We start from the raw sequence: 14,800 nt of genomic DNA, 5'->3' as shown, positions 1-14,800 counted from the left end.
CGCTATTGCCTAGGCTGCAGGTGGCCACAGGCCTCGGAATCTCAGGGGCATTGATATAGTAGGATAATCCTTATCTGAGCACCCCCAGGGCTTGGGAGGCATGGGCGAGTAGTGCAATGGTGGCATGACTACAATGTGAGCCCATCTATAATTGGCAGGTGGTGAAACTTCTGATGAAGCCCTGCTTTGCCTTCTTCAATACAAGGTTCTAAAAGGCATATACATTCTGATCTGCAAAGGAATGAGTTTGTAGACCATCATCTTGTTGAAATACTCTCTAGGTCCCTGAGCATTACCATCTGTGCTACCACTATGCCCTCTGGCCACTGGGCCTTGTCCTCTAACCTGCATCTGAATCTTCCTAGATATTCAGTCTTCCTGTATGAGAATGGGAGCTCCCTGAGAGTGGGAAAGTATTGCTTTTCTATTTGTGCCTCCAGATCTCAGCACAATCATCAGCATATAACAAGTGCTTAATAAATGCTTTGTTATTTATTCATTTATCCATTCACCTAAAAACAACACATCAATAAAAATGTTTTTAATATTTATCTTTCATTTAATTGAAGAAACTTATTGTTTAATTAGGAAGACATAGCAAACATATAAAGCATTAGTGAAGGGCTGATTGATGTGGTACCAAGTAGGTGTTAAATAGGAGTTCAGAAAATATACAAATTAGTATGAGTTGAAGGAAGATTCCAGATTTAGCCCTGGAAGGGAACTTAGAGGTCACTGAGTCTACTTTAACACTCCAGTTTTCCAGAGGACGAAACTGAAGCACAGAGAAGTGAGTCTCTGATAAGCATCAGAAGCAGAAAATGAACCCAGGTCCCAGGACTCCATATCCAGGGCTTCATCATGTGACCTTTTCAGAAACAAGTACATTGACAGGCATTTTACTTGAGCCTTGCATGGAAGAAAGAACGTGATTTGGACAGAGGGAATAAAGGACAGGTTAACAAAATAGGTAGAGGAATTTGGATAATTTTGGATAAAATTACTTGGACAAATCATTTCCCCTCTGCCTGAGTTTCCTGATCCGATTAATGAGGACATTGACCTTGATCAGATTTTTGCATATGTCATGGACCCCTCTGGCAGCCTGGTGAAACACATAGGCTCCTCACAGTTACTTTTTAAATCTATAACTGAAGGAAATGCTAATTTTTATTTCAAGATTAGTAAAAATAATATAGCTCCCATGCAAGTGCACCTTCTGAAAACTATCAATGGATGCCTTGGAGATCCCTGGATCCCAGAGGAGCCCCTGACTTGCATGACCTCAAAGGTCCCTTTCACGTCTAACATTCTGTGTTCCCAATAGTGGCTTTGTTTTGTTGATGTGCGTGCTCTTTAGACCCTGGCAACCTTGAAGAAATAAAACATTACATAAGCACTATGTACCCTGAAGTGGTTTTAAATCAATTCCTAAAGTGTAGTCAATAATTTTTCCAGAAAAGATCAACTATGTTTTGGTGTAAAAGTTTTTAAAATAGCAAAATTTGTATGTTAAAGTACTATTCTTTTTTTTCCCCAGACTATTTTAAAGGTTATATTTAAGTAAGAAATAACTCTGTGAAGCCCCTTCAACAAGAGCAAGCCACTTAAAATAAATGCTTATTGACTGACTGACTTACAACTCCTGATATCTCAATATTGCTATTTGTGAAATGGGCACAATATCTGACTCTGACTTTCATTGCTAATCCCTAGATATATAAATGATAGTGAATACTGTCTTAACATCTATATTCTTTTTATTCCCCACTTTCCTCTCTTAGTTGCCAGACTTGGAGGCTTCTCCAAAGAGGTTTCCTGTTTTTTGTCATTTTACACCCATTATCTTGTTCCCTAGTTATCTTGACAAGTTCCCTTCTCACAGCTCTGAGACAGGAGGCTGAGATAATGAGTCTAGGCTGTGTTTGGAAAGTACCAGAAATGCTCAAAAACAGCTACCATTTGAAAAGGTCGAGTTGTGTGCTTCAATTTACTGGCACTCTACAGTGTGGGCCAGGCAGCTTAACTTACTCTTACCTCCAATCTGATTCTATCCCCCGGTGGAAGTTGCATTCAGATCTAGAGAAGAATTACCTTAAATGAAGCTAGTTATCCACATGGTGGTTGGTCAACATATAGTTTCACCCTCTTAAAAAAAATAGACAGAATGTAAGTTTCTTGAAGGCAGGGACTACTTTTCATTTCTGTTTTTGTATCTCCTCCCTTCCCACCTCCCCTATTCCCCACAATGCCTATCACAGTGCTTTGAACACAGACCAGGTCCAATAATATCTTGATGGATTGGATTGGAAGATGAGAAAAGAGCTGAAAATTAGATACCATACCTTTGCTCTTTAGCAGAATTCTCTTTGGATAGATGCATGCCTCATAGAGCTGTGAACTGTAGAGACAGGACTGTTGTCTAGGAAGTTGCTGTTTATGGGTAAGATAAATATTTTCCCTCTTGGTAGCTTTAAAGAATCAGCCTTTGGGGCAATTATTTCTGAAATTAGTAGTATATCTAAAATACACAGTAAATTCTTGGTGAAAGAATTAGTGGATGAATAAAATGATATATAGATTAAAAATCATCTTTTTTATAAAAAAATTGAGGAAGCTAATATGAATGCACATGGAAAGTATATATGAATGCAAACACCCTGATATGTATTCTTGTGCCACTATGGGATCTACTGAGGAGAGTTGTTTTTATTTGAGTTCAGTTTGTCTGCCTGTGTCAGAATAATGAGATCCTAAGCAATTATCTTTAATGTCTGATGGTAAATTTGAAGGAAAAAAAAAAGAGCAATGTTCTAATGTAGTCCACTAGGCAGAAGAGATTATTCATTGTTATGAATAAACAAAACTTTTTAAGAGGATGTTGAGATAGAAAGATGGTATTTTTTGTTCCTCATGTTACTAGAAACTGAGCTTTAACTTTTTGGTCAGAAGTGATAACAATTTGCACATTAAAAAAGGAAGATTTAAAGGCATGGGAAGGCCCATAAGAGTGTCATCACTTTCAGGGTTCATTTTAAAAATAGTTTTTAGTCTGTTCCAAAGATATGGTAACTGTGAGAATCCTGACTGTGCTCCAGCAGTTATCAAGTCTTTCAGTCCATTAATAAACATTTACTTGAACTGCCTTTTAATAGTAGGAAAAACAGCTTTCTCTGTAACACTGCTACAAGTTCACCACTCACAATCTAGGGCTCTGAAGAGGCCCCCTCAAGCAGAAGTCTCTGGAGTACATACCAATGTCCAAAAGAACTAAAGATGACTCTCAGGGTCACCTTCTAACTCTTTGCAAAGATTCATCTTCAGTTAGTCCCATATGCAGATTCCAAAAGTGCCCTTAGCAGCTTGGCAACATGCCCAGAAACAGCATAATAATCAGATGTGCCTTTTTCAAAACTCAAAAGGAACCTTAGGAAGAAACATATACAGTCAGAGTCATGAAATGCTTTTCTGTCCCTGGTGCTCTCCAAATGTCAGGGGTTTCATTGACTGTGGCAGGAGAGCTGATACAAGTATACTATGCAGACACTTCTCAATTATTCAGGTTCTGATGGGTAAGCAAGGGCACTGATGCCACTAACAATAGATAAATGACAAAATAGTCAAATGAGGAAATAATTCATAGCATATATAAACAGTGACAGCATACTTACAGTATTCTATAAATAATATGTTTTCAGAGTCTCTCTATCTCCATAAGCACTTGCTTTTTTTTTTTCATTAAAAAAGTATGTATAGTAACCCCTTTATCACATTTGGGGCTGCCACAAAAAACAAAAACAAAAAACCAAACTAACCCAGGTTCAAGGTACGTATTAGCCCCACATCTAATATAAAACCATGCCTACGAGCTTCTATCAAATATTCTTATTGGCACTACTCAGTCAGGAACACAATTAGTTTAAAGTAAAATTACTGAAATAGCAGTTTTTTTAAAAATGGAGCCCATTCTTCTGAACATACACAAACCAACAGTCCAAAGAGTATTGACCTGCTTAGGAAAAAGATTTAAACAAACAGAGACTCAGAGACCTAAGGAACATGGGTGACCAGGATATGTGTGAAAGGACAACTCGTATTTCTGACAATAAAAGATATTGATATCTTCTGCTGCTGTTATATTTTTTATGTATGATCTGTCAGACATTGTTCCTCGATATTGTCTTGGAACACTGTAACTTCTGGGTGGTGTTCTGCTTGTCTTAAAACTATAAAGTTACTTTTTCCTTCCACTTTCTGGACTTCAACTCTTTGGAACACCAACTGAGAGTCTCTCTTCCAATCTATTTGGTTATAGTGACTAGAAAACTTCTCCTTGAAAAGGTAGACTGACAGCTCTTTTACACAGCTAAGGCTAAAAGTCCCCATACTAAAGTAATGATTATAGTCCTTTGGGCTAATATGAAGTCTAACTTGAATTCACTAGATTTGGGGTTGGATCTCAGTCCTTTTCTCAGACAGATCTGATTTAAAATTATATATATCCAAGAGCATTAGGGCTTGGTAGGCAAATTAATTTCAGCCTGAACAAAGAGACAAGGTCACTGTCCTCCAACCACTTGACTTATATTCCTGCCTTTAATGTTTCTTTCATGGCCAAAAGCATAGTGATTTCCAGTGTTCTTTCTGGACAGGTAAAAAATAAACTACACCTTTCTCTTCTTTTTCTTTTATTTTGTTTTTTCTCTGTGAATTTACCTTTCATTTACAAATAGTGGGAAAATGAATGAAAAGGATTTGCTAAGTATTTGAGATACAGATAGAAAAGGGAAGATAGTCCTTTATTTCAATAGTCTGCTATGGGAAATCAAAAACATTTAGGAGATATTTCTAGAATATTCCATAATCCTATAATTCTGGGAAACCTAGGCATTTTTCTAGAATGAGAAGTGGAAACTGGATGAGGCAGAATATGTATATGGTAGCATAGCAAGGAGATAGATTGCAGCATGGTGGGTCTTGATGTGCCTAGATATGGAGAATTCTTGCCAAGCAATGATCAGAACTCCAGGGTAGGAGCTGTAGTTCTAGGTCTAAGTGAAAAGGCAGAACATGGCAGGAAAAAAAAAGAAGAAAGAAAGAAAAACAGATCAAGTAAGCAAATGAGAATTTATAGCCTTGGAATTTGGGACTGGAGTGTTAAAGTGCAAGAAGGCTGAATCTGGAGTCAGAGAACCTGATTTTGAATGTCTGCTCTCCTATGTCTATTTTTGTGACCCTCAGAAAGCCATTTATCCTTTTTGACTCAGTTTTTTCATTTGTTAAAGAAGAGAACTAAATTGGATGACTTCTGAGGCCCCTTCTAGCTCTAAATTTATTATTTAATGTCAGTTCAGTTTCACTGAATTTCCTTTGATCACAAAGGAATTTTAGATTTGGATTTAAATTTGTTTTTGACATTGTCAACACAAATATTGATTATTTAAATTAAGTAATCACGTGACAAACAAGTAGGCTACTGTGAGAATGCTATTGTAAAATGAATGACATCATGATAAGGCAAGCCAATGTTGTCATATATAATCAGATAATTCACTTTCTTTGATAGGGAATATTTTAATTCTGAAAAAACAACATTCAAATTCACATGCAAAAAAAAATGTGATAAGATATTAAATACTGGGATTACCCACAAATGCTGCATTTTTGGATCCCATTTTTTTGCCTTAATGTAGCCCCTCTTTGTTTTGATGGCTCACGTCCATTTAAGTCCATTAATTGAGGAAAAAAAATCACCAAAGTTTTTAACTTCATTGTTAATTTGTGTTCAGAAGAATAAATAATTTCTATAAGTCATTTTAAAATTCATGTAAAATACCCTGCATTCTGATTTCCTGAAAATGACTATTCCTGTGGCATGTCCCTTTAGACAATGGAATAAAAAACAAAACACCAAATATGCTATGATTATTACATTTATTCAAAATCTTGCATAAATTAGTCAGATTAACTGGAAAAAGTTTCTAGTTTCTGTCAACAATGCATTTAGCCAGACTTTCTTTTTAAAATAATGATTCTGCTTAAGGTCTCCAAATAAGTAATTTCTATTTTCTTAGACTACCATAATGGGATTATCTGTTTCACCAAGAGTGAAGTTTATTTTGTGTTTGGCAGAAAAGTATCACATTCTGCTATTCTCCTTGCTATTTTCAGAGTCATGATAACATGATTTAATAGGAAGATATGGATAGCTAATTTTTTAAAAAAAATGTGTTAAATTAAATGCCGTTATTTGGGCAAACAATTTATTTTTTTCCCCAAATTTTATTCAATATGAAACTTATCTCTCCAGTTTTTATTGAGGAGGTTGACCACGTCCATGACCAAATCCAACTTTAAATTGGAATTCAGTTGCTGACCCAGCCCCAGCCTCAGCCTTCTTGTCAGCACCAGGGGGAGTAGCACTTCGTCTGTATGTGTCTCTGTCAGCTTCACCTCGAGTAAGCCGGGCAGGTCGCTCGCCCTCCAGACCTTTGGGCCTTGTTGGCCTTCCTGTCTCGGGATGACTTCTGCGGAGTGTGGCAGTCACGATCTCAGGGGGCAGGTGAAGGTAATCCCGGAGGTACTGAATGCCCTCATTGGTGAGGTACCAGTAGAAATGCCTCCATGCAAACTGCTCCTTAACATAGCCACAGGACTTTACAGACTGCATGGCCTTCATGACATGGAGATTGGGAACATTCTTGTCTGCCAGCTCAGGGTGCTTTGGCATGTGGACATCCTTCTTGGCTACCATTACTCCCTCCTTAAAGAGGAGTTCACCGATGGCAATACGGTCCTTCTTGGGCATCAACATCTTGGCGGCTGCTACGGATGCTGGTCTACATGGAGCCTAGGATAGAAAGGTGGGCAAACAATTTAACTATAATACAAAGTCACACACATTGTGCCAAATATAAAATGGATAAGTCGAGACTCCTGTGGCATTGGATGTACAATCTCCAAGAAGTTCTAGCCATAGCAAGGGTAAGCTTTTCATGAGTTTTCATTTCTTCCTTCATGTTTTCCTCCTCAAAAAGTGGGAGAAAAGTTTTCCAAGAAACTGATAACTGATAGAAAAAGTTTGCCTCCCCTGAAAACAACTTAATATTTTCCATTTTTTTTAATCTCAAGGTGGTAATAGATCAGTTTGTACTGAATTAATAAATTTTTCTATGAAATACAGTACAAATAATTTGTGTTGATTGAGGAGGTTGACATTGGCTCAAACTTAAAATGTTTCCAAGAATCATGAGATTTCAGGGTTAAAAAGAATGTTATAGCAGAGCTATCCTTAGTGTGGGGTAACTGGAGATTTCTATTAAGATACTGATTGCTATGCTGAAACTTCAAATCTAATTTCCATGCAGAGTTCCTAGTTTTTCCCTTAAGATCCAAGCAGGGGGCTGAGTCAAGATGGAAGAATAAAGGCACGAACTCACATAAGCTTTCCAAAATTACCCCCCCCAAAAAAAAACATTAAAAAACCCTCAACATGAATTCTGAAGTGGCAGAACCAACAAAAAGATGGGGTGAAATAATTTTCTGTCCCAAGACAACTTAGAAGATTGGAAAGAAAGGTCTATTTCTCTGGGGTGGGAGTGGAGTGCAGTCCAGTGCAAGCCATGCTCTTCAAGCCAACCTTCATAACAACTTAATCAGCAGCAGAGGCTTCTGGAGCTCCCAACCCACAGAAGGTAAGAGGGTCAGAAACATATTACTGGGGACCCTTTGCTGGCATTGGGAGCAAGATTCTGTTGCATTGTCCATATGTGGATCTTGGTCTTAGCCCTAGTGTGAGGAGAAACATTAGCAGGAGCAGGGACCTTGGTTACCATATCAGGGTAGAAAAGAGTGCTTGTGATCACTCACAGACCGGAGCACAGGCCAGGAGAGCAGTGACCACACCTCACCTTAAATTATACCACCTTGGAAGAACTGAAAGCTTATAGACCCCAGAACTAGCTTTGAAAATAGCAGCACAAAAAACCTGAAGTTTGGGACAGTGCCCCCTTCACCTCTGGAGCAGAGTCCAACTTTAATATAAAGTTAAAATTTCAGAAATAGGCTATTAAATGAGCAAACAACAAGAATAACCAAAAATCTGACCTTAGAACATTATTATGGTTACAGGGAAGATGAAAACACAAGTTCAGATGATAATGAATTCAAAGCAACTCTATACTTAAAAGTCTTAAAGAAAAATGTGAATTGGTCATTGGCCTGGAAGAGTACAAAAAGGATTGTAAAAATCAAGTAAGAGAGGCAGAGGAAAAATTGGTGAAAGAAGTGAGAATGATATAAGAAAATCATGAAAAAAGTCAAATGCTTGGTAAAGGAAGCACATAACAATATTGAAGAAAATAACACCTTAAAAAAACAGAATCTACTGAAAAGAACTCTTTAATAAAGTAGAAGTTACCAAATGGAAAAAAAAAGGTACAAAAGATTACTGAAAGAAAATAATTCCTTAAAAATAGTTCTGGGTGACTCAGATTCTTATAATCTAGCCACTGCTCATGTTTTTACAAGCTAGCCAATAGCTCACAGATGTTTGGATTCCTTAATAGTCTGGCTAATATGGCAGATCTTTAATAAACCTTGTCTTTGGCTGAAAGAAAGCTTGGGTTGAAATCTTTTGGGTAAGTCTCACATGTTGTGATTTTGGGGTCCCAAAACCCCTAAACCTCAACATTTTGGTGGCCAAGATAGAGAAACTGCCTAATGCCAAGTTCTTCTCCAGCCAAGACTAGAAGGGGTTTTTTTTTGGGGGGGGTGTAATTTTGGAAAGCTCTCCTTTCTTGCTCTGCAGTTGGGGTCACTCTCCAAGCACCAGGGCTTGAAGGTGCTTGTTGGGTAGGGGAAAGAATGTAGGACCAGGCTGTCTTGCACTTGGCCTGACACTCTCAGGCTCTCAGTCCACTGGGTCTGTTCAAGGCCAGGGACTTGGGTACAACTTCTGCAGCATAGAGGACAAGGACTGACCCTATTTGGAAGTGTATGCCCAATTCTGTTAGTTCTCTCGGCACTAGAGAATTGGGGAAAACTGCAGTTGCTTTTTGGTTCCCTGAGGCTTATTTATTCCCTTCCCTCTACACTCCTGAATTCTCCTTCATGGAGATTACAGGAGAAAGTTAGAACCGGTAAAACTATCATGGTAGGTTCTGGAGGTTGTGATTGATCATTAAGGAGTTTGGAACTCCTCCTCACAACCCTGGTCACTCTTTTCTCCCACTCCCTTCCCCTGAGTCAAGAGGGTATCTGTTAACTCCTCTCATAGGAGAAGAGAGTTTCACCCTTTCCCTTTCACCTTTGATTTCACACTCCTCAACCTGGGAAGGGAAGGAAGGGGGAGGGGCAGCAGCTATAGTGTGGGCCTCCCTGCAATGGCCTTGGGCCTAGGGCAACCTTTGCCTGGAAGCATCACCCAGGTTCAGCACACCCTACTCAAGGTAATGAAGCTAGCCTCGAAACTTGGGTAAGCCTGCTCTTTTAACTTTTGTAGTTTTAACTGTTAATGATGAGATGTTGATTCTCTGTGTAAATTAATTTACAATTTAACAAAACTGAAGTCACCTATTGGTAATGGTTTTGTTTCAAGTTTCAAATTGGTGAATTTTTTGTGTCAGTTATGTCAAGCAACTTTTCATAATTTGGTTATTACTAAAATAATTTTGCTATTGTTGGTTATTGTTTTAATGTGTAAAGTAGCCAAAAAGCTTGTTTGGGTTACCTATGGCTTGTTGAGAATTTTACAAGTGTATAGAAATCTCTAATGATTGGCTTTTCACACCAGGACAAATTTAAGTTTGAGATGTAAATCCTGGAAAAGTTTTTTTTAAAGCTGTGATTAGTGAAACTTGCTGTGTGAGGTAAAAACTCATAGAAAGATTTTATTTTGAATTGTCTGATGGGTCATAATCTGTCAATAATCAATAACCCACCATCTGAGAGAAATGCCACAAGCTACTCAGAGAATGTGACACAGCTGGGAAGTCAGCATTGGGAAAAGCTGAGAGGACAATTCTAGTCTCAGTCTAAGATGGGATCTTCCTGGCTCAGTTTCCCCATTATGTTCCTTTGAAAAGGAATGTTACCCACCTGGCTATTCCTGAGTTGGCTATGAAGTGGATTTGATACTGCATGGTTGGAAAACTAAATTATCTGAATGCAGACAGAGCTAAGGATGTTTTATCCTCTCAAAGTTGGGCCCTAAATCTACTCCCCAGTTTATATCTGGGCCCTGCAGTCTCTTCTGTGAGATTTATGTCTTCCAGACTACAGCCCATTCACCTACACTTGATAGCAAACATCAAGTACCAGCCAATGTCCCCGCCCCCCATCATTCCCTGGATGCAGCCTGTGCTCAGTTCCAGTCAACCTCCTCTTTGGGACCCCTTGAGGCAGGGACAGTTCTACATCCCTTGCCAGCAGGAAGTAGTTTCAGAAGCCAAGACCTTTGCTCCTTAACCCCCAAAAGTTTGGGTACCATTTGTTTGCTGGGGGAATGATGAGGATGGGATCTAGACCCCGAAAAGAAAAAACCCTGGACTTTCCCACATGGCCAGATCTCTGGTGTTCCCCTGAGGCTACAATCCCACCAGCTGGCTTTTCATTGTGGCTACCCTTAACCTACCCTGGCCCTCCATTGTCTTACCTTCCTATGGCCTCTGGCCATTTCCCACCCTTAATTCTATCTAGGCTCCATTCTTCTTTGGCCCCATGGTCCAGGTCCCTGGAGTTCTGTTACCTTATAGACTACTTGGCCACTCCTACATCCTTCCCATAGTCTTTCTGTATGTAAGGTCCATCTTGTCTCCATTAAGATGCTCAGATTCTTATAATCTAGCCACTGCTCAGATTTTTACAATCTAGCCAATAGCTCACAGATGCTCAGGTTCCTTAAGAGTCTGGCTAATATGGCAGATCTTTAATAAACCTTGTCTTTGGCTGAAAAAAATAGTTCTGGGCAAGTGGAAGCTAATGACTCCATAAGACATCAAAAAACAATAAAACAAAATCAAAAGAATGAAAAAATAGAAGAAAATGTGAAATATCTCATTGGAAAAACAAGTGACTTAGAAAATAGATCTAGGAGAAGTCATTTAAGAATTATTGGACTACCTGAAAGTCATGATAAGAAAAAAAAGATCCAAGATATTATCTTTCAAGAAATTATCAAGTAAAACTGCCCTGATATCCCAGAACCAGAAATTAAAATAGAAATTGAAAGAATCCACAGATCACCTCCTGACAGAGATCTCAAAACAAGAACTCCCAGAAATACTATAGCCAAATTCCAGAGCTCCCAGGTCAGGGAGGAAATATGGAAAACAGCCAGAAAGAAACAATTCAAATATTATGGAACCAAAGTCAAGATAACATAAGGTTAAGTAACTTTTTTGTTAAAGAATAGGAGGACTTGTAATATGATATCCAGGAGGGCAAAAGGACTAGGATTACAGCCAAGAATCGTTCATGGGAAAAAATGGATATTCAGTGAAATCAAGGACTTTCAAGCATTCCTGATGAAAAGACCAGAGCTGGATAAAAAAATTGACTTTCAGATACAAGACTCAGAGAAATATGAGAAGATAAACATGAAAGAGACGTTATAAGGGCTTCAATAAGGTTAAATGATTTACATTCCTACATGGGAAGCTGATACTTAAAACTCCTTAGAACTTTATCATTATTAGGGCAGTTAGAAGGAGTATCCATAGAAAGAATGCACTGGTGTGAGTTGACCAGAATAGAATGATATTCAAAAAATAAAATTAAATTAATGGGTGAAAAAGAGGCTGTACCGAAAGAAGGGGGAGAGGCAAAATGGGGTAAAAATCTCACACAAAAGAGATATGAAAGAGATTTTTACAGTGGAAGGGAAGATATGGAGTGGGCGTTTTTTAAAATTCTAATGTGATTGGCATTGGCTTAAAGAAAGAATAACATCCACACTCACTTGTGCATAGGAATCTATTTTATCTTACAGATAGTAAGTAGAAGGGGAACAAGAAAAGAGAAGGGGATAGAGTTGATAGAAGGAGGGCATATGTGAAGAGGCAGTGGTGAGAAACAAAACACTTTTAATGATGGACCAAGTGAAAGAAGAGAGAGAGAAGGATAAACAGGGAAAAACATAGAATGAAGAGAAATACACAGCAATCGTAGCTGTTAATGTGAATTGGATGAACTCAGAAGTAGAAAGCATCTAGCATAGTGCACAGCTCTTAGCAAGTCCTTATTAAATACTTGTTGAACTGAATTGCATTGAAGAGGAAAATGATGGCTATTTACAGATTTTTTTTAAGGTTTATTATGATGAAGAACAAACGGAATTTTTCTTCTTGATCCCAGAAGGCAGAACTAGGAGTAAGGGAAGGAAGCTATAGAGAAGCAGATTTTAGTTCAAGGTATGGAAAAAAAAAATCTTTCTAGCATTTAGAGCTACTCCCCAAATGCAATAGGCTACCTCAGGAAACAGTGGTTTACCCTTTGCTAGAAGTCTTCAAGTGAAGTCTGCAAAAGCACTTATTAAAGATTGTGTAGAGATGATTTATCTATAGGAGTAGGAGGTGCAAGATGGACTCTGGTGGCCCTTCCAACCCTGAGATAATCTTATTGCTTGAACAGTGAGTGGATTTCTAAGTTTTAGAGATGACCAAGAAAAGTTGCCTTAGAAATTAAACAAAAGAAGAAGTCTTCTTAATCACAAAAAGCCTTTTAAATTTCTGGGGGTTGAGTATGTTCTGTTTCCAAAAGAAGATACAGGTATGAAGTTTTTAATTAATATGGCAGCTGGAATAAGTAGAGAACCCTTAGTTTAGAGACCAAAGATATTTTTTATCTGCAAACAAATTAATTAATGGATAAAGTGTCTAGATTGAAGAGGTGTTTGCATTTATCCCCAGTCACTTTAAATACACTATATTCACTTTTCTGGGTATACTCTTTCCAAGCAGAATTACCACCAAAAAGACAATTAGAAGCTTAGGTGGAGTAGGCAGTACAGACTGAAGGAATTTCAAGAGTCATCAAAGGAGACACAATAATGAATTTTCCTGTTTATATGCTCTTCTGCATTCAGCAGCAAGAGAGATCCATTTGCTGAAGATCAGATGTTTCTTTGTCATAAATTAATTACTCAATTTTCTGTGGTCTGCAGGGAAAAAGTGGAAAAGGCAACAGTCAGCAATTAGAATCAAAACCAGACAGGATGCCCTGGCCACTTGTCTGTTCTTTCTCTAAAACCCAACCATGCTAACCCTGAGTTTCAAAGACAGGGAGGTGGAGTGGAGAGCACTTTATTTTTTTTATTTCAGAAATAGTCGAGGGGCTTTTTATGAAATGTTCTGTAGAAGGACTTAACCATTTTATTATTTTTTTTACTATCTTTTGCAGCTCAAGAAGTTAGTGGAGATTGTTAAGTGTATTGCAAACAGGAAAATATATCTAGACTTCCCAATTCAGATGTTTGACAGTATAAGGCCTTACAACTCCACCTTCCAGATCTCTCTGTCTCAAATGGCAACAAAGTTGAACTGGAGGGACTTAAGTCCCTGCTTTACTATACAAGAGGAAGAGCAGCTTAAGATCACAGCCAGTCAAACCTTACTGTGTGATGAGTAAGTTTGGGTCAGTGAAATTTCAGTTATCGAAAAGCATTCAAGCAACAGCTGAGAATAATGATCTCCTTTTACACCTTCTGATGGAAGTGAGTGGCAGAAAATGTGGAACATCATATCTCCTTCTCATTAAGCAATAAAATAAAATAACATAAAATGATGCAAATCACCACCTGTCTGATGATTGTCTCTAGGCTTTAATAAATGAAAAGGATGTTTTGTCATCAATTATAATCCAACTCTGGGTAACTCTCATCACAGCTATGAGCCATTTCCCTTAGTTTCTTGGGTTTATACATGTATCACTGACAAGATGCTTAGACAACATGTAAGATTTCATTTCCAATTTAGTCAGTAAATCAATGAACATTTATGAAGTGCTTACTGTAGATGGTATTGTGCTAAGAGCTGAGAGTACACAAGAACCACTTACCCAACAAAACTGAGTATAATCCTTCAGGGGAAAAATAGACATTCAGTGAAATAGAGGACTTTCAAGCATTCTTGATGAAAAGACCAGAACTGAATAGAAAATTTGACTTGCAAATGTAAGACTCAAGAGAAACATGAAGAGGTAAACAGGAAAGAGAAATAATACGGGACTTATGAAGGTTGAACTGTTTATATTCCTTCATGGAAAGATGATATTTGTAATTCGTGAGACTTTTGTCAGTATTAGGGTAGTCAGAGGGAAAAATTATATGTATGTATATAGATAGGTAGAGATATAGATAAATAGAGGGCACAGGGTGAGTTGAAGATGAAGGGGTGATGTCTGGAGAACAAAATTAAGGGGTAAGAGAGGATTATACTGAGAGAAGGAGAAAGGGAAAGGTAGAATGGGGTAAATTATCTCACATAAAACAGCCACAAAAAGGCTTTTACAGAGGAGGGTAAATGGGGGAAGGTTAGAGGGAATGAGTGAATTTTATTCTCAATGGATTTGGCTTAAGGAGGGAATAACATACACACTCAATTGATTATGAAATTCTATCATACCCTACAGGAAAAAAGGGGGGGAAGGGAACAAGGGAGCAGGAGGATGATAGAGGGATGGGCAGATTGAGAGAGGGAGTAATCAGAAGCAAACACTTCTAAGGAAGCACAGGGTCAAAAGAGAGTAGAATAAATGGAGGCAGGATAGGATTAAGGGAAAAATACTTAGTTTTTCACAACAT

At 38.1% G+C, this 14,800-nt stretch overlaps 1 pseudogene; it reads right to left on the bottom strand.

Moving 5' to 3' along the window:
- Nucleotides 1-6,313: 6,313 nt before the first annotated feature.
- On the bottom strand, nucleotides 6,314-6,822 carry LOC110213506 (small ribosomal subunit protein eS10 pseudogene; annotated as a pseudogene).
- Between the last annotated feature and the right edge of the window lie 7,978 nt (nucleotides 6,823-14,800).

The sequence above is a fragment of the Phascolarctos cinereus genome, unplaced genomic scaffold, assembly GCF_003287225.1.
Source record: "Phascolarctos cinereus isolate Bilbo 61053 unplaced genomic scaffold, phaCin_HiC Scaffold_4;HRSCAF=312, whole genome shotgun sequence".
NCBI lineage: Eukaryota > Metazoa > Chordata > Mammalia > Diprotodontia > Phascolarctidae > Phascolarctos > Phascolarctos cinereus.
This window is presented reverse-complemented; position numbering and strand designations above follow the sequence as displayed.